This window comes from Podarcis raffonei, chromosome 8, assembly GCF_027172205.1.
Source record: "Podarcis raffonei isolate rPodRaf1 chromosome 8, rPodRaf1.pri, whole genome shotgun sequence".
NCBI classification, from domain to species: Eukaryota; Metazoa; Chordata; class Lepidosauria; order Squamata; family Lacertidae; genus Podarcis; species Podarcis raffonei.
This window is the reverse complement of record NC_070609.1, coordinates 57,424,633-57,445,578: the sequence shown is the minus strand read 5'-3', so window position 1 is coordinate 57,445,578 and position 20,946 is coordinate 57,424,633. Positions and strand designations below refer to the sequence as shown.

The window sequence follows — 20,946 nt, the reverse complement described above, 5'->3', positions numbered from 1 at the left end:
AAAGGATATTCCAAATAAACATTAGGAGGAACTTTCTGAAGGCAAGATCTGTTGGACAATGTAACGGACTACCTCAGAAAGTGGTGGACTATCCTTCATGGGAGGTTGTTTTAAAAACAGAGGTTGGGTAGCCATCGATCAGGGATTCTTTCCTTGAGATTTCTCTGCTGTAGGGGTTTGGAGTAGAGGTGCCTTGGGGTCCCTTCCAACCATGGGCGTAGCCAGGATTTTTGTTAGGTGGGGGTCAGAACCTCAGTTTGCTATGTATTTTTATTGGTTTTTTAATTGGGGGACAGCTGCCCCTCCCTGGCTACGCCCATGCTTACAACTCTACATTTCCAAGCTCTCTATAGCCCCGCTGCGCCCCGACCCCGTGCTCCCACCTCATTCTGCAGCTCCACGTGGGCTTATAGAAAGGGGAAAGAAGGGGCTGCCAACCGCCAGGCGCGCAACGCGCAACTAGAGGCGGGGTTTCCCCAGGCCCCGCCCCTGAAGCACCTGCCTCGGTTCCCACCGCGGAGGCAGGCGAAGCGCGCCTTCCTTGCGCTCTGGTCCCGCTGCAGTCGTGCTTGGCGAGGCGGGAGAGTGGCCGCGCCGCCCGGGGAGCCGACGCCGCTAGAGGGCAGGGGCGGCACCCGCACGTCGGGCAGGCAGCGCCTTTCCGCTTTTGACTCACCCCTTCGGCTTGGGCTCTCCTCTCTTTCTCGCACACCCACCTACGCACGCAGGCAGGGTAGGCAAAACCCCGAGCCGAGGACAGCGACGAAGCCCTGGCCGGATAAGCAGCGGCGGCAGAGGTGAGTTTAGGAGCTGTTGGCTCCGTGCGCCCTGGGCGCGGCGGCCCCGGTACCTCAGACGCTTCGGACAAGTGCCCTTAACTCTCACAGCGCCAAAAAGGCGCGGGGGGGGGGGCGTGAGGGCTTTGCGCACGCGCCGACGCCCCCTCCTAACTTTTGCGCGCGGACCTTCCTCCTCCGCAGGACCCCCCAGATATCTGGCCAGCTCGCTTGTTTGGTGGGTGTTCTTGCGCTCGGGGAAGAAAAAGAGGTTGCGCTGCACTAATTGGCTGGTTGGGGCTTCCAGGGCAAAAGAATAAGGGGCTTAGGGAAAGGTAGCGTTGTCCCTTCCTCTTCCCCATCTCCTTTTTTTAAGTCAAGGATCTGAAGACAGAAAACAAGTGTGCCTCTGAGCATGCACGGTCTGCAGACACCTCTAGCCCTAGCTTTGTCCACGTCTCCTCACAAAACTGTGCGGAGTAGGGGAGGAAGGCTTTGATCCTTGCATCTTTTAGTAGCCCAGGTGGATCTCCTTGGCAGCTGATGGAATGTAGCTGGGGAGATTTTTCTTTTGTGAACTGTGGAAGATGAGGGGCATGCTTTCAAAACGTTTCAGATATGTTGAGATTATTTTTGTGTTATGAAATACACACAGAGACATATATACATGTGTGTGTATGTGTTCATATATATTTACACACACACACACACACACACACACAATGTATAACACCCAGTAGAGTCCTATGCAGCACTCAGGAGAAAGGATCCCTGTGTCTTCAATGGAGCTTACAGCCAGCAAGCTGAGCATTAAGATTGCGATGAAATTTGTCTCCATACTAAATTCTGAATCTTGGCCATTATCTGATGCTATTATGGTAATTGCTCAAATCAAATAAACATTAAAGATAAAGATAAATTTATTGTCATTGTCCATATATACACAGTATACACAACAACGAAAATCAAACACCCACCCAAAGACCGGGTTCACATACACATTTGCACGTATCTCCAACATTCTCATCCTATTCAGACATAATCTATAAAACATAACATAATCCAGAATATAACATAACCTATTTAAAGGCATAACATAACCTAAAACCTATCTCATTCCTTCCTACTTCCTGCTTGCTATTTCTTGCAACTGGCCCTAAGATCATTATTTAGTGCAATCAGAGCTCTTGGATAGAAACTATTCAGAAGGCGTGTGGTTCGTGTTTTCATTGTCCTATATCTTCTGCCCGAAGGCAACAGTTCAAAGAAGTTGTGAGCAGGATGGGTGGGATCTCTCAGGATATTGTGTGACTTCTTCAAAGTGCGAGACGTGAAGATCTCATCCAGGGTTGGTAGTTGGAGCCCAATAACATTCTGGGCAATTTTAATTATTCTCTGTAAAGCTTTTTTATCCGTTTCAGAGCTGCTCCCATACCACGATAATACACTATAGGTTAAGACACTCTCAATGGTACTGTGATAATAGGACAGAAGTAGGTGCTGAGATAGATTCAGTCCCCTGAGCATTCTCAGGAAATACAACCTCCCCTGCACCTTCCTCACAACCATATTAATATTTGCAGTCCATGAGAGGTCCTCAGAGATATAAATGCCCAGGTATTTAAAACTACCAACCCTCTCCACCTCCTCGCCATTTATGTGCAATGGTAAAAATACACTTTTCTTTCTCCTAAAGTCAATTATGAGTTCTTTGGTTTTTTTGGTGTTAAGCATAAGATTGTTTTCTTTACACCATTGAATTAACCCCTGTACTTCTTTCCTATAAGCAGTCTCATTGTTCTCACTAATGAGCCCCACCACCGTTGTATCATCCGCAAATTTGATGATTGTGTTGGACTTATACAGTGGGGTGCAATCAAATGTGTACAGGGAATAGAGAAAGGGACTTAGCACACATCCCTGAGGGGCTCCTGTGCTTAACACTAGAGTAGAAGAATAGTGAGGTCCCATTCTCACTGTCTGCGGCCTATCAGTCAGGAAATTCCTTACCCACAGACAGATCTTCTGATGTATACCCAAGTTGGTCATTTTAAGAAATAACCTGTCTGGCAGAATTGTATTGAAGGCAGAACTGTAGTCCACAAACAACAGCCTTGCGTAGGTTCCCTGTCGTTCTAGATGACTCAGTACAGTATGGACAGCGATGGAAATAGCATCATCAGTAGATCTATTTCTTCTGTATGCAAACTGGAACGGGTCTAAAGTGGATGGAAGACCAGCCTTAATATGATCTAGCACCAATCTCTCAAAACATTTCATAACGACAGATGTTAGAGCTATTGGTCTATAGTCATTGAGAGATACCACCACTGACTGCTTGGGGACTGGCACTATAATCGATGTCTTCAGGCAGGTAGGGACAGAACCCTGCAACAGGGATAGGTTAAAAATGTCCGTAAATACCCCAGCTAATTCTGCAGCGCAGTCCCTAATAACCCGTCCCGTGATTCCATCCGGTCCAGCTGCCTTCCTAATGTTAATGCTCCGAAAGGCACGTTGTACGTCAGAGGTCTGTAATAAAAATGGTTGTCTATCAGTAGTAGTTTCTGATGATGTGCTGGTAGCCAATGCTGTAGTGACGGTAGTTCCAGTTCCCACCTCAAAGCGACTAAAAAATTGATTCAGTTGATCAGCCAGGTGCGCACTGCTACTGGCCAGTTCGTTTTTAATATTTTGCCCTGTAATTTGTCGCAGGCCTTGCCATACTCGACGAGGGTCGGAGCTTTCAAAATGTTTTTCAATCCTCCGGCAGTACATAGCTTTGGCGTTCCTAATGCCCTTTTTCAATTTGGCTCTGGCTTCTCTATACTGTTGCACATCACCAGAGTGAAAAGCAGCATTTCTTGCCTTTAGCAGAAGATACACATCCCTGTTTAGCCAGGGCTTGTTGTTAGGGAACACCCGTATTTGTTTGATGGTAGTGACAACATCAATGCAGCTTTTAACGTAGAACAGTACTGTTGAAGCGTATGTGTCCACATTATTCTCCACAAAAAGCGACCACTCGGTGCTCCGAAAGCAATCTTGAAGTTGCTCAGATGCACCTACTGGCCACACTCGTATCTCTCTAGTTGATGGTCTGATTCTGCATACGAGAGGTCTATATGATGGTATCATAAGTAAAGATATGTGGTCTGACTGCCCCAAATTGGGCAAGGGCTTGGTCTTGTATCCATGCATGATGTTACTATATACTCGGTCCAGGGTATTTCCCCCCCTAGTGGGACAATCAACATACTGGTGGAACTTAGGAAGCACAGTCCTTAAATCGGCTCGATTAAAATCACCAGCAACCACAAATGCTCCATCCGGGTAGGCCCGCTGCTGTTTGCTAATAGCAGTTAGCAGGTGGCCCATAGCTGTAGTAGTGTTTGCATCGGGAGGTATATACACCGCTGTTATTATAACAACATTAAACTCACGTGGCAAATAAAAAGGGCGGCACTTCACCACTAGGTACTCCAAGTCAGGAGAGCAATGCGTGTCCATTTGTTTGATGTCCGAGCTCCAGTTGTTATTTATATAAACGCAAATTCCTCCTCCTCTGCTCTTCCCGGATTCAGCGGTTCTATCCGCTCTAATTACTGAGCGTCCTTCTAGCTGCAGAAGTCCCTGTGGAAAGGAGGGATCCAGCCACGTCTCTAAAAGGACCATAACACAGCAGTCCCGGATACTTTTCTGCCGAGAGGTAATAAGCTCCAACTCCTCTACCTTGTTAGGCAAGGATCTCACATTTGATACAAGGAGACTTGGCAATGCAGGCTTGTGGGGATTTTTACCTAGCCTCACTCGTAATCCAGCCCTGCAACCCCTCTTCTGCTTACGCCCTCTCCGTTTTCTTTTCTTTCTGGCAAGGAGAGCAAGGGGAGTATCCCAAGAATGTGCAAGATATGGAGGCTCTCTGATAAGCTCAGCTGGAATGTTATAGGTTGAGACCTCCTGGCTGCAACCTTCTCCTCTGCCGATACTTAAGAGCTCTTGACGACTATAAATTTCTTGTGCCTGAGTATTTACAGTCCATAGCAGCAGTAAGTTCACAAATAAAAATAAAACACAAATCGGATACCGGTCTTCGGAGTGCCGAGCCGCTGCAAGTGCTTGCGCCGCCATCTTGTGCTCCACATATCCATAAGGTTGTTGGTTGAGTTTAAGAACTTGTTTGATGAAATCTGCATGCTCTTGCATAGGAGCAGAAGAACGGCCCTGGTCCTTCCGAAAGGGGGAAAAAGAACATTCTTGGTTGGTTCTTCCGTGGTGCATTTGAGGCATTCTCTCCTGCGTGAGAATGAAAGCAGAACCACCTCTCCTAAGATGGCACTGACTCTTCTTATAATTCACATTGAAAAATAATATCTCTCTAAATAATATGTTAACAAAGTTTCTTTTTAATTGACTTTAAAAAGTTTTCAGTCAAGCCAATTGATTAAAAATTTATAGCGCTTAGGATGTTTCTTTGCCTCTGAGCATATCCAGAGTATTCTTCCTCTCTAATGAGCAACCGCCAAAGAATCCTGGGAACTGTAGTTTAATCATTACAGAGCTACAATAGCCAGGACCCTTAACAAATTACAGTTCCCAGGGTGTGGGTGTGCACTTTAAATGTATGGTGGGTACATTGACTACAAGCAGAAGCTCTGTTGGGAAGATATAGGGTAGATTTCAGGCTGTCTTCAATCCTGGCATCTCCCTGTTCAATCTCTCCTCTGGGTCAATTGTATATGTAAATGTCCCTTATTTCAGAGTGCTTTATTTAAACAAAGATTTAGTCGATTGATCAAATGTTTGCATGAATAACTTTGAAGAAAAAAGCATGAAGTCTTCTTTTTAGATTTATGCCTTCAAATGTTCTGTATGGCAGCACTTCTTTTTAACTGGTCAAAACTTAACCGTACAGTCATATGCAGTAGGGATAGGGAACCTGTGGCCCACCAGATGTTATTGGACTCCAGCTCCCATCAGCCCCAGCCAGTGGCAGGGATGATGGGAGTTGTAGTGCAGCAACATCTTGAAGCTGCAACTTCCCCATCTGTGCTATACAGCATATTCAGAAGTCCCACTGTGTTGAGTAAGACTTACTTCCCAGTAAGGAGGGGTGCTAAGGTTATAGCCTACATCAACTGGGCATGTAGCAGGTAAACATGGCAGGCATCCTACTCTGATTATTAGTACAGACATTGATCATATAGAGAGAGGGAGGGTTGAATCCAACTAAATTCTGCTTGACCTATTGAAATTAATAGATCTGTGGTTGAATTAGGTCTTCTCCAAGTACATATAATGTTGAATACAACTCAGAGATGTCGTAGCTGAAAACCCTTAATCTCAGTGGTGCAGAAGATGCCAGTGGTTATTTCAGAGATATGCACTCTGCACACCCTCAGAGGCACAGCTCAGCATTGTTTCATGTGGTTAAATTGTTTTGGCCAATAAGTCATGAGTGGGGGGAGGGACGCTATGACTTAGTGGTAGAGCACTTCCTTTGCTTGCACTTGGTCTCAGGTTCAATCATTGGCATCGCCAGTTTTTTAAAAGGGCCTGGTGGCAAATGATAGGAAAGTCCTCTGCCTCGGATGAGATTAGACTAGAGAGTTTCTGGCAATATTAGGCAAGAAAGGCAACCAGCCTTGCCTGCAGTAAGGCAGCATCCTACATTATGCTATATCCATGAAAATACTGGGATTACTTTTGGGTGTTAGTGAATCGCTGCTTCTTGCCTCTGGGTTGATGTCCAGAACTTTCAGGAAACTGTTGTTTATTAAGCAGTGGGGCTTTGCAAATGCATTAACAGATGCATTAACAGATGAGCAGCTCATTGTTACCATTTCAGCGGCAACCCTGAGGTACAGGTGCTTCCCATTATTGGCAGCAGGGGAGGGCGGGAAAACCCCGAATGGTCACCGTGAAGCATATTCCATAATTCACAATTGATATGCCCTCTTGCTCTCTGTTTACATTTGGTTTTTCTAGGAGTGAAAGGGAGTGACTGTTCTGACAGGCTGCATCTGTTGACCAATCTGTGCTGTAATCTGTTCAATATGGCACTGTTCATTTCCCTTTTTAAACTTCATTTCCTTTTGGTGTTGCAGTCTCTGCGTTTTGTAAGCCTACAGATATTGAGCGTGTCTCTAAACTACAGCGGAGAAAGGGTTTTTAATTTATTTTTTTTGTAATGCTTTTGTTAAGAGAAGGTGGGAAATTAGCCAACTGCAGCCAAAGTGTTCATTTTCAGAATAAAGAACAGTGTTTCATGGAGGCTGCTGATTGTCTGAACAAAATGTGCTCCTAGCCTTTCAAGACCATAGTTCTTATTGCTGAAAACAAGTCTTTCTTTCCTGAATGGAAATGATTTCCAAGAGCTATTTCAAGTTTGACAATTTTTCTCTCTACACTGCTGGCATTGATTTACAAGGCTGTCAGCCACTGGAAACAACAAGAATCAAAGAATCATAGAATTGGAAGGGACTACGAGGGTCATCTAGTCCAACCCCTTGCAATGCAGAAATGCATGATTAAGAGTCTCATGCTTTTACCAACTAAGAGTCTTATAGCACCTTTAAAGACTAAGAGACTTATTATGCCATAAGCACTGGAGGATGTTGGCTATTTGCAGTATGGTAGCGCTGCAGAGAGCTTGCTGGGGAGACCATGCATTAAAAAGGGACTCAAAAAGTACTTAAAGAAGGTTTTAATAAGAAAAACAAAAACTCCATTTACACTAAATACATCAACAAACAAACATGACCCAACCACCAACCCATCCCCCCCAGGGTAATGGGAGAGCTAGGTGCTGCTCCTTATATACTACACCCAAATGCTGACACAGCTTAATCAATACAACTCAGCAGCACCTGCTATGTTTCACAGCTGTAAAACTGGGTCTCGTTATTTTGCTCTGGCCCTTGCTCTGGCCCCTTAAAGACATACACATTGAGTGGAACAATGATGAACCTTTACATTTAAAGAAACCATTCAACAGAGGACTACAGTCCACTTCATCAGGTGCTTGAAGTGTGCTTGTTCCCATTCAACAAACCACCTAGAACAGTGGTTCCCAATTAGCTAAGTACTGAATGGGGGTTTTCGGAGTTCATCATTTACTCCGTTCCAAGAAATCTTCATTATGAGCCTGTTTGGATCATAGAATTGTAGAGTTAGAAGAGGCCGCAAGGGTCCTCTAGTCAAATCCCCTGAAATGCAGGAATCTCAATGCATGACAGATGGCCATCCGACCTCTGCTTAAAACCCTCGAAGAAAGGAGAGTCCACAACTTCCCGAGGGAGTCTGTTGCACTGTCAAACAGCTCTTGCTGTCAGAAAGTTCTTCCTGATGTTTAGTGGGAGTCTCCTTTCTTGTAACTTGAAGCCATTGGTTCGAGTCCTACCCTACCTTTCATGTGACAGCCCTTGAGATATTTGAAGATGGCTACCATATCTCCTCTCAGTCTCCTATTTTCTAGGCTTAACATATGGTTTCATCAGTCCATGCAACCTATACAGTCAATAAAAGTGGTGCAGGTTCTCAGTGTTCTGAGATGAACTGCCTCATTTGAGTTTGTGCAGGCAAACCACATCTTTGCATATGTAGATTACACATGTGTTCATTTTGGAATTGTACTTGTACAAACTTCATGTGATTCACAATCTATTTCGTACACATTTCATCTATGCAGGAAGAACTAGGTTTAAGCTTCCTCTTATAGCAATTGCTTTCTCTGAGGGTAGTAACAGGAACCCTTCAGCGTGAAATGTGTCCTTTTAAAGAATTTGTAGCTTTTTACAGTAAACCAGATGGACAGGTGGTGAGTGATTCATGATGATGTGATAAGCTTGTGAGGGTTCATGACAAATAACAGAACGAACTTCACCCAGGATGTCAGCATGGAGAAGATGTAATACTTGCCAGAACCTGTTTCCAAACGCAAGACTTGACCTCATGTTAGCCAATGTTAACGCAGTGGTTTGCGACTGGGGGCAAAAACTGGCCAAAGCTGTCTTGAGTTCATTGTGGTTCTGATGGTGATATGATGCTCCCAAGGAACCTGAGATAGAGAATAAGATAGAGATGATAACTGGCTGAGTCAATTCCAGGTTGGTTTGCAAGGTGTTTACAGCAGCCATTGTGAGACTGGTAGATGAAATACACCCACCCACCCACCCACATCTACCTTCACCACCATAGTCTACAAAAAGGATCACATTCCACATCCCTCAGGTCACAGCAGCAGCTTCTGCTACTTCCCAATTCCTTTTAAATGTGGGTTAAGTTGCAAGCTGGACATGTGCTGAAGGATGAGGATGTACCAGGAGACCCCAGGGATTGAACCCGTGACCTTCTGCATGCAAAGCAGATGATCCGACCATTCAGCCTGTACTATAAAGTGGCTCTTCCCACCAAGCTGAAGGACCGGCGGCAACAGCTGTTAGAAGACCAGACCAACACTAAATTTCTCTAATTAAAACCAACCCTTTGATTGTGGCTAAGTTGCATCAGTTCACCGTCAAAGGATGGAAGTGGTTTATCATTGGGTGTTCAGTATCTAGGCACAGTAGATACCCACCAGTATCTATGGAGGTGGGGGGAGGCCCCCACCCACGTGCTCAAACACATCTTGCTGGAGTCTGCAGAGTTCTGAAGTGCACAGTTGTTGGCCCTTCTTCATGCCCACTTCAATATAAGATGATCCAAATTCTTGGGAAAACGTTGCAGGCAAAAAAGGACATGCCCTGTCCTTGCAGCAAGAACTCGTTTGTGGTGCAATATGGCCTTGTTGTCATTGTGCTGTGCAGTATACCGGTAGTTTAGGGTTAAAGATGCACTCCAGGTGTGTAAAGGTTGACTGTGACGGTACTACATGTTATTGAGGAAATGTAGGCTGGTGCTCGTAATGTCTGGCTGGACACAATGAGATGAGACTAGTCCATAACTAGTCACTAGATTCTAGTGTGAAATATTCTATTGGAGTGTGTTTGGTGTGCGCAATGTAGAGATAATTGGGCAAAACGGCTTCTTCCCTGTTTTAGTATCCCTCCTTCAAATTTTAAATACCTCCCTTTTTAAAAAGCTGTAGTGTAATACGCAAGGTGATTAGAAACCCTTTTATAAAAGCTGAAGCAGGATTAATCATTAAACCAGCTTTTTTAAAAGTGTTTTTTTAAAAAAGAAAAGCAATTGCACAGCACAGTGTCACCTTGACAGCATCCTATTCAGTGTAGGATGGAGAATATGCAGATCTGGTTACAAAACTGCGTGCTTCATACTTGTGGGATAAGTTCCATAATTACCGGTACTTCTTTTTTTTCTTCTTTTTAAAAAGCAGAATAATATAAATCGGTGTTGGAATGTGATAGGGAGTATGTTTTCTTCCATCATGCTCTAGTTCATAAGCCTATTTCTATTATGCGAAGGTGGCTCTTCAGTTCTCATTTTACTGAGTTAGGTTTGCAGTGGTAATACGGTGGTTAAGAGCCTCTGCTTCAAGACAGGAAATTCTAAATAGAAATTTGCTGCCACTGTGAGCCACTGCAGTGGTTGGAGTGGCAGCCTGGGACATGAGAGACCAGGGTTCAAATCCCCACCTGGCCATGAAGCTCACTGGGTGAACTCAGGGGCCAGCCACTGCCTCTTAGCCTAACCTACCTCACAGGGTTGTTGAGGGGATTAGATGAGGAGGGGGAGGATACTGCCTTGAGCTGCCAAGTATACTGCCTTGAGCTCTTTGGAGAAAAAAATGGGATACAAATGAAATAAGTAACTAGCTAGCAAGGGGAGGTTTGGGAGAGTTGCCATGGGACCAAAAGTTAATGTTAAGTAATAAAAGTCACGTTCCACCTTATTCCAAGAGCTTAAGATGGCATAAATGGTTCTCTCTCTCTCTCTCCCCTGCCAATTCATTGTAATAGCCCTTAAGGTGGGTTTGCCTGAGGCAGAGTAACTGGCTCAATGATGTTACTGGGCAGGCTTCAAGGCACAGTGGGGATATGAACTTGGGTTTCTATAGTGAGATACTGATTCCCCAGTCTGCAGAAGAATTGCATAAGGTCCCAAGATGGTAATCCATATCCAGTAAATAGCACCACCCCCAGCAGCCCCTCTCCACAAAAATTCCCAGTTTGCAGGTTATAATTCTACAGTGAGGAACCTCTGGGTGCAGCAATAGGAGGGAGAAGAGGAGACACATTTTTTGAGTTAAAGGATTGTGTCTCCCCTTCCAAAGTTTCCTGCTGTCTGCCTCCAGCTCTTCTCCTTCTGATGGAGGTGGTGAAACATGAGCTACCACTAGTGCGGAATTTCTGAAAAGAATCTGTGAATAATGTGTTTTGTGTTGCTGTGTGTGTGATTGTGTTTTCCCGCCCCCCAAGAGCCAGGATGCAATTCTGCAATTACATGGTTTTTAGGGTGTGCATGGGACCAGGGTCAACTGAAGTTGAGTGGACCCTCAAGCTGATAATGTTCAGGAATTCAGTTTAAAATGCTATAGCGTCATTGCTCCTCTCTTATCCTAAATGAGGGCCAGTTCTCACACAGCAGTGTTCGTGATGCAATAAGTTGCTTTATTCGAAAAAGGCTCTTGCAGATCAGATAAGCCCATCAGTGGGAGCACTGTAGCAACATCTGAAAGGAGGTGCCTGTGTCCCATCAATCCTATTTGGGACTATAATCCAATGTGTCCTTTTCTGGGTTAGGCTATTTTGCAACCTTTCTCTCTCAATTGACATGTTAATCAGCTTTGACTCTGATATGACATCTTGAATCTTCAGATTGATGATGACAACATTTGCCATTGTTTCTGTGTTCCTAGTTGAGTTTCCACCTCCCCCCTTTTTTTAAAGTAATGCTTTACCTCGCTCCCTGATTACTTGGTTTCTTCAGTAGCTAATTGTGAGGAGTTTGTCAAAGACCCATTGAAAGCCTGAATAAATTACTCCAGCTGGTTCTCCTTTATCCTCTACTTCAACTGGCATTTTAGCAGCCTGAGATACTGTTTATCCTTTGTGCAAGTCTCACAATGGCAACCTTAAGGGGATTTTTCATCTGTGCATGTTCACACAGAAGTGAGTCCCTCTGAATTCAGTGTGTTTTACTCCCAAATGAGCGTCTAGAGGGTTGCAGCCGGACAAATTTAATGTGTGACTTTTTCCTCTCTCCTTTGAGAGAGTGTTATGGCCTTAATCCAGGTGGGGATGGGCGAGGGCCAAAACACCCCTTTCTCTTCCAAATTCTGCCATGCAATGATCATGAACAAGTAGGACAGCTTTGTTGAAGGCCTTGTTCAATTAACCCGCTGTTGAGGATTCAAAGATGGTGAAGAAGAAGGAAGAGTTGGGGTAGGTAGAACCTCATTGATCCTCGTGGGAAGAAGCAGAAAAGTTTAAATAATGTCCTCTAAGGCTGTGTACTCACTATACCTTTCGAGTACATTCGAAGCACGTTCTTTCCCTCAAAGAATTCTGGGCTTCATACTTTGCCTCTGACAGAGTTACTGTTCCCAGCAACCCATTAAGGAACTACAGTGCCCATAATCCTTTGAGGGAACGAAGGTGCTTCAGCTGTGCTTTGAAAGGATAGTGTGCGTGCAGCGATAGTGGAGTCACTGTCTGCTGCCTTTTCCATGGATGCTGAGCCTTTAATGGAATGTGCCCTTCCATTGTTATCTCTGGCAGTTCCAGACAGATGGGTTCGAATGCTTTTCTTTTTAAAAAAGCCACCTTAAAGAGCTTCCAGAAAGGTAAGCATGTTCACAACACCAGAGAGCCTCATGGCACATTAATACTACTGTTTACTATAGCCTGAGATGCAAAAGGGTTGAACACACTCAAAGAATCATAGAATCATAGAGTTGGAAGAGACCACAAGGGCCATCGAGTCCAACCCCCTGCCAAGCAGGAAACACCATCAGAGCACTCCTGACATATGGTTGTCAAGCCTCTGCTTAAAGACCTCCAAAGAAGGAGACTCCACCACACTCCTTGGCAGCAAATTCCACTGTCGAACAGCTCTTACTGTCAGGAAGTTCTTCCTAATGTTTAGGTGGAATCTTCTTTCTTGTAGTTTGGAACCATTGCTCCGTGTCCGCTTCTCTGGAGCAGCAGAAAACAACCTTTCTCCCTCCTCTATGTGACATCCTTTTATATATTTGAACATGGCTATCATATCACCCCTTAACCTCCTCTTCTCCAGGCTCAACATGCCCAGCTCCCTTAGCCGTTCCTCATAAGGCATCGTTTCCAGGCCTTTGACCATTTTGGTTGCCCTCCTCTGGATACGTTCCAGTTTGTCAGTGTCCTTCTTGAACTGTGGCGCCCAGAACTGGACACAGTACTCCAGGTGAGGTCTGACCAGAGCAGAATACAGTGGCACTATTACTTCCCTTGATCTAGATGCTATACTCCTATTGATGCAGCCCAGAATTGCATTGGCTTTTTTAGCTGCCGCGTCACACTGTTGGCTCATGTCAAGTTTGTGGTCAACCAAGACTCCTAGATCCTTTTCACATGTACTGCTCTCAAGCCAGGTGTCACCCATCTTGTATTTGTGCCTCTCATTTTTTTTGCCCAAGTGCAATACTTTACATTTCTCCTTGTTAAAATTCATCTTGTTTGTTTTGGCCCAGTTCTCTAATCTGTCAAGGTCGTTTTGAAGTGTGTTCCTGTCCTCTGGGGTGTTAGCCACCCCTCCCAGTTTGGTGTCATCTGCAAATTTGATCAGGATGCCCTTGAGTCCATCATCCAAGTCGTTGATAAAGATGTTGAATAAGACCGGGCCCAAGACAGAACCCTGTGGCACCCCACTAGTCACTCTTCTCCAGGATGAAGAGGAACCATTGATGAGCACCCTTTGGGTTCGGTCAGTCAGCCAGTTACAAATCCACTGAGTGGTAGCATAGTCAAGACCGCATTTTACCAGCTTCTTTACAAGAATATCATGGGTCACCTTGTCAAATGCCTTGCTGAAATCAAGGTAGGCTACATCCACTGCGTTCCCTTCATCTACCAGGCTTGTAATTCTGTCAAAAAACGAGATCAGGTTAGTCTGACATGACTTATTTTTCAGAAATCCATGCTGACTATTGGTGATCACAGCATTCCTTTCTAGGTGCTCACAGACTGTTTGCTTAATGATCTGCTCCAGAATCTTCCCTGGTATTGATGTCAGATGACTGGGTGGTAATTATTTGGGTCCTCTCTTTCCCCCTTTTTGAAAATAGGGACAACATTTGCCCTCCTCCAGTCTGCCGGGACTTCGCCTGTTCTCCAGGAATTCTCAAAGATGACTGCCAGTGGTTCTGAGATCACATCTGCCAGTTCTTTTAATACTCTTGGATGCAGTTCATCTGGCCCTGGAGACTTGAATACATCTAAACTAGCCAAGTATTCTTGTACTATCTCCTTAGTTATTCTGGGCTGTGTTTCCTCTGCTGAATCATTTGCTCCAAATTCTTCAGGTCGGGCATTGTTTTCTTTATCGGAGAAGACTGAGGCAAAGAAGGCATTGAGGAGTTCAGCCCGTTCTGTGTCCCCTGTTTGCATTTCACCATCTGAGTGACCCCACTGTTTCTTTGTTCTTCCTTTTGCTACGAACATACCCATAAAAGCCTTTTTTGTTGCTTTTAACCTCTCTAGCAAGCCTGAGTTCATTCTGTGCTTTAGCTTTTCTGACTTTGTGTCTACATGTGCTGGCTATTTGTTTGAATTCCTCTTTGGTGGTTTCCCCCCCTTTCCATTTTTTGTACACATCCTTTTTTAATCTTAAGTCAGTTAAAAGTTCTTTAGATAGCCACCCTAGCTTCTTTAGGCACCTTCCATGTTTCCGTCTCATTGGTATTGCCTGAGAGAGAGAGCGTTCAAAGGGCAGGGGAGGCTAAGGCTGCTTCCCACCTCCTTGCCAGAAATATTGGTCCTTGCTCATCAGTGAGCTGCAGTTTTAGTTCGTCTAGTGATTTGGAGCTTGCTTTTTCTTTCTTTCTTTCCATTTCAAAGTCTTCCAAAACTTGAAGGAACCAACTGATTGGATATTTCCTTTCCAGCTAGGTTGTGGTGGTCAGAGTACAGTATAATTTGCTACTTGCACAGTGCTTTTTTCATTGATGGGTAATATGGTGGAGAGAATAAGGCAGGGCACACTGTACTAAAGTGGCCTGACTCATGGTCAGGAATTGGATTTTCTGGAGGAAAAACCCGAGCAAGTTGTGGTGGGTGGGCTTCAGGTTCAACTTTCTTGTTGCCTCTCATGGCTCTGATTTGGAAACTAACAAGGACAGAATCCCACAGGGGTTAAATTTGGCCCAGAGGTTTCCACTTCCCAATTCCTACTATAATGCAGTCATGACACCAAAGATACCTGCTTCCAGCATTTTTCACATACTAACTATGCCAAAGTTATTTCAACAATGTCTAGACACTTAAAACCATCAACATGCCTTACAACCAGGAGAAGATTTGGTGAACTTCAGCAGTTGACCCCCCCCCCACCTTGGTTTGCATAGATTTCTGAGTACGCCAGGGAAGAAAAGAGTAATGGAGTACCTAGCACATTTTGCACGAATTCCAAAGAAACGTCTGACTCAAATCCTTGAAAGAATTGCTAGGAAATTGGTGGGGGTTATAACCGTGGTTTTGTGTCTGTTAAATGTGGCGTATGGAAGCCTTATGGCATGGAGTCATTCATTATATGTTGGTTTATTTTGACATCCTGGAAAATTGTATCTGATTTTTTGCCTTATTAGAATAAACTTGAAAGCATGAACTGTCTTATAAACTTGTTTTTCTTAGGGAGGTAAAACGTTGTACGGTGGTACCTCGGGTTAAGAACTTAATTCGATCTGGAGGCCTGTTCTTAACCTGAAACTGTTCTTAACCTGAGGTACCACTTTAGCTAATGGGGCCTCCCTCTGCCACTGTGCCACTGCCGCATGATTTCTGTTCTCATCCTGAAGCAAAGTTCTTAAACCGAGGTACTATTTCTGGGTTAGCGATGTCTGTAACCTAAAGCGTCTGTAACCTGAAGCATCTGTAACCCGAGGTACCGCTGTAGTAGCAACTCACTAAAATCAGTGGAAGTATTGCTGCAGATTAAATGCACTGCAGGTTGTAACCATGCAGTCCCAAACTTTGCATACTTATTTGAGTTCAGTTATGTTTAATCTCAAGTAAGAGTGTCTAACATTGTAGCCGTTTCCTTTCCAGCTTTGATTATGGAGAATGCATTGTGTACAAGGTCAACTTCTTCTAAAGGAGATGTATAACTGCAATGTTTAAGTGTTCCTTAGAAAAAAACAGAGCAATTAGTTATGGAGGATCAAGGCAACAGGAAATATGGAAAGTGTGTTTATTCTTTTAATACCCACCCACCCACCCACACCCACACAGTTCTTTGTTACCCACCTTGGGTTTATTTCTAAACAAGGAGAAATGGAAACAAAAATATCAATTACAAAAAAAATACAGTAAAACAACTAAAGCAAAACAGTGGTTTTGTTTGCCCATCATGATAAATCATAGTTAATGGTTTTCTATGAATGTGGAGGTAGTTTCTACTTTGTTTCTCCCCTAGCATAAGGGGGAAACCCCATGATCCCCAGCTTAATGTTATGTCCACGCCCTGGGATCATGGTTTGTTTCACTCCAAACAAACCACAGTTGGTAAGCCAATAGCGAAACGTGGCTTAACAATGTGGTTTGTTTGGAGTGAAACAAATCACACTGCCATCATAATGGTGGAAACAGATGGGAAATAACAAGAGTCACCCAGCATCACAGAACGGCAACAGATGTCTTCATAACAATCACAGCTAGTTCCTAAAAGCATAGGCCCCAAATATCTGAAATATAGCCTCCTTCCCTACAGACCCTCTTGGGTGTTAAGATCAACCGAAGGGGGATCGATTTAGTAGTTCTACCCTAGGATATTTGTGTGTGCGTGTGTGCGCACGCCCCTGAATAATCCTGGCCCTATAGGGCACACCATGTTTTGTTTCCTCAGAGGGGTAGCCATGTTAATCTCTTGCAGTAAAAATAACCAAAGTGCCTTGTGGCACCTGAAGGACTAGCAAGCTTATTTCATGTGCTGTAGGGCGGACTTCTTTTTTATTTGCCTTGAATCTTCCAACATTCAGTTTCATTGGATGTCCTTGAATTGTAGTGTTATAAGAGAGGGAGAAAAAACTCCTCTGTTCACTGCATAATTTTATAAACTTCTATCATGTCACTTCTTACTCTCCTTTTATTTAAATAAAAAGTCCCAAATGCTGCAACTGTTTTTCATAGTGTACACAGTTTTCAAACCATCTTTAGCCTGTCTCCCAGCTTTGTAGCTGGATTAATGGCAGGGGTTGCCATGAAGGAGCTGGGATAATGCTTGCTCCCAGCAGCTTCAAAGTTGGGGCGAAGGCTAGTTTGCTCATCATCCTTACCAGAGGTCAGCATCATAATGAAGTATAATTTATACTTAGGAAGACTAAGAAAACATCAAAATGCATGTGCAGTGAAATGTGCATCGTTTAATTAGGTTCTTTAAGATTAAAGCCCCAAAGAGTCTAAAGCATTAAAAATTAAGAAGAGAATGATCTTGAAGAACTAGAAAACATTCAGAGTTCTACCCCAAAACGAACTTAATTCAGGTTCACTTCAGCCAGCCGATATGCCTGGGAACCACTTACAGGAGTTGTTTGAACTAATTTGGTGAACTTTGTTAAACTGAACTAGTTCGTTCCAAGCACTGTATCTGCACAGTAACCCTGTGAGGCTGGTTAGGAGGAGAGTGGCTGGCCCAAGGTCATGGCTGAGTGGGGATTTGAACCCTGGTCTGTCAGGTCCTAGTCCAGCACTCTAACCACTACACCACACTGGCTGATTGGTAGAAATAAACTTTTCCCTCTAGTGCCAGTTTTTCAAGCTTTTGGGAGGAATGGAAGGAAGAGAAAACAAAAGACAGTATCAAATTCCAGGCAGGTCAACTTTATGCTAACCTTGCCTTCATTTGCCACAGATTGTGCCTATAAACCAAATTTAAACAAAGTCCAAAGGTGGTTGAAGCTAAACAGCTTTATCTGACTAGCACCAAGCATTTATTTTTAAACATAGGATTAAGCCTATCTTGGCTGCCATCCATGTAGGTTAGGCAAACGTATTTTATAAGATGATTCTGCTGTTTGGCAACAAAAGATAAAAGCTTTTGCCAAGGTTACAGAAAAGATAAAAGATTTGCCAAGACCTATCTCGCCAAGAGGAGAAAACGGAAACTACATTGCTTTTTATTTATTTAGCTGTTAACTACATTTCTTCACCGCTCACTTGGTAATGCACTCAGGGTGTTGTATGATCCAAAATAATTAGTTTAACAGTCCTGTTGACATGATGCAAAAGGGAAAAAGACATGAGGAAGGCAGAGGAAAACTGACAAATGCAGGTACCAACCCTGACAATTTAAAAATCAAAATGAAATCCGACAGGGTTGGGCATAATACTAGCCATGCTTGGGCTGGCATCTGTTCTGCATGCAGAAGGCCCCAGGGACAATCCCCAGGATCTCCATGTAGCATTGGGAAAGATTCCCTGCCCAACATCATGAAGAGCTGCTGCCAGTCAGTGTTGATAATACTGATCTAGATGGACCAAGGATCTGACTCAGTATAGGGCAAGTTCCTAAGTTTCTTTGCAGTGTGCAACCTTTTCATTGATTTTATTGGGCCTGTTTCGAGTATGACTTAATCGGATATCACCCTTACACTTCTATTTTGCAAAGAAGGCTTACTGTATTTTTTGCTCTATAAGACTCACTTTCCCCCTCCTAAAAAGTAAGGGGAAATGTGTGTGTGTCTTATGGAGCGAATGCAGGCTGCGCAGCTATCACAGAAGCCAGAACAGCAAGAGGGATTGCTGCTTTCACTGCGCAGCGATCCCTCTTGCTGTTCTGGCTTCTGAGTTTCAGAATATTTTTTTTCTTGTTTTCCTCCTCCAAAAACTAGGTGCGGCTTGTGGTCTGGTGCGTCTTATGGAGCGAAAAATACGGTAATTTGTGTGCTATTGGCAGTCATGTCTTCCTTTTGATCAATTTGATTTCTCCCAACACCATGTTCTGAGAGTCCAGGTGGGGTGGCCACAAACCTCCTATTTAGTGGCAAACTCTTGTGTTGCTTCTTAAACATTTTCATAACTGCACACGATATAAACAGCAATAAAAACCCTAATCTCTTAAGTGCAAACATATAGCTTTCCCCAAGAGCAAACAGGAAATAAATGACATGTCCGTACTGAGGCAGAGCCCGTTTCTCCCAATTGGCTTCACATGCAGAGAGAAGGTACAGAACAGGTGTGGGGAATCTGTGGCCCTCCAGAAGTTCCCAAACTACAACTCCCATCAGCCATGCTCGCTAAGGCTGATGGGAGTTGTAGTTCAGGGAGATCTGGAGGGCCACAGATTCCCCACACCTGGCATACACCATAAGAGGAGCCTGCTGGATCAGTTCAAAGGCCCATCTAGTCTAGCATCCTGTTCTCGCAGTGGCCAACCCAATGCCTGCAGGAAACATGGAAGCAGGATACGAGAGCAAGAGCACTTTCGCCTCCTATGGTTTCCAGCAACTGGCATTTTGGGACTGCAGGTGAGGTAGAAAGAAAAAGAGACAGGGCATGCTGAGACACAATTCTTGATGCTTTGCTGTGGAGTGTGTGTTCCAGTTCCGGTCTGAGTGAGACCACCCCTGCCTCCCTTTCGGCTAAGAACCTGCTGTCTGGGACTGTGCTGGGTGGTTAAGCCCCTTTCCTGAAGACTCTATGTCGGCTGGTGTCCGGCTGGTAGTCAGCAGCTGTTTCTGATACATTGCTTTCAAACTATTACGTGTTTGCCTTGAACGGCATGGATTGTTCATTGAGTTGTTTGGCTTTGCCTTACTTATATGCTGTTGTATGTTTCGATGTGGTTATATTGATTTAAAGGCTATTTGCTAATTTTTGATGCTTTTGTGAACAGTGTGAGTCGCTTTGTTGTTGTAAAAGCATCACACGCAGGGTCAGGCCGCACATTAGCCTCAGTGAGGCAGTTCCCTAAAGCGGCAGCAGGGCACAGCTAGGAGGGGTACCAGATTGAAGGCCCTGAAGAACATGCCTGCCACTGCTTGCTCCTCTCTGGCCACCTTTTTTCTCTTCCACCACCTTCAGCATACCGGGGCTTCCTTGGGCCGCCTCCAGTCACCTCAGGTGGGGGCAAAGTAGGAGGAGTTGAAGGGCAAAAGTGCACCATTTTGTTTTGCCTCAAGTGGCAAATGTCTTGGGCTGGCCGTGGCCATACTCATAGCAAATCAGATTTAGATATGCCAAATCACAAAACACCCCCTTTGATCCTCTTTCATTGTGTCAGAACGACCCCACCCCATGGAGTCTTTCCTTCACTGCCTGGGTCTGGATTGGGCCGTCATGGCTGACACAGAGATGTCAGGTAGATGTCAGGACCCAAGGCCTACAAAAGATGCCTTATGCAGGCCCTGAGAGACATGTTATCTCTGGTACGTGCTAGTTTGCATCTTAACAATGGCAGTTGAACTGTGTTGACAACATGCATTGTATCATGCATGGAGATCTCTGGATGGCGGGGGTGGAATAATTATCTTCCATGCCTTGTGACAGATGGTGACAAAAGGTGGTTTTGCTTCTTCGCTCACTTAAGAAGGACCGCTCAGATCTATTTTTGGTATGCAATATCTGGCTGATCTTTTGAGATTTAATTTATAGGAACGTGTAAGTTGCTGCCTCATACTGAGTCAGGTAAAGGTAAAGAGACCCCTGACTGTTAAGTCCAGTCACGAACGACTCTTGGGTTGCAGCACTCATCTCACTTTACTGGCTGAGGGAGCCGGCGTTTGTCTGCAGACAGCTTCCGGGTCATGTGGCCAGCATGACTCTGGCGAACCAGAGCAGCGCATGGAAACGCCGTTTACCTTCCTGCCGCAGCGGTACCTATTTATCTACTTGCACTTTGATGTGCTTTCGAACTGCTAGGTTGTCAGGAGCTAGGACCGAACAACGGGAGCTTACCCCGTCGCAGGTATTCGAACCGCCGACCTTCTGATCAGCAAGCCCTAGGCTCTGTGGTTTAGACCACAGCACCACCCATGTCAGACCACTAGTCTATCTAGCTTAGTATTGTCTACACTGAC

The 20,946-nt window shown here is 44.6% G+C and overlaps 1 protein-coding gene across 4 annotated transcripts in view; it reads left to right on the top strand.

Annotated features, from left to right (window-relative positions):
- The first annotated feature begins 512 nt into the window (after window positions 1-512).
- ADCY7 (adenylate cyclase 7) overlaps window positions 513-20,946 on the top strand; it is an 85,587-nt gene continuing 65,153 nt past the window's right edge. For 2 of the 4 annotated variants that reach the window (XM_053400194.1, XM_053400193.1), the window contains exon 1: window positions 518-797. The gene's annotated coding sequence lies outside the window, so the exon portion shown is untranslated. Of the gene's footprint in view, window positions 798-20,946 lie in introns of all 4 variants that reach the window. The other 2 variants (XM_053400197.1, XM_053400196.1) reach the window with 2 other exon arrangements.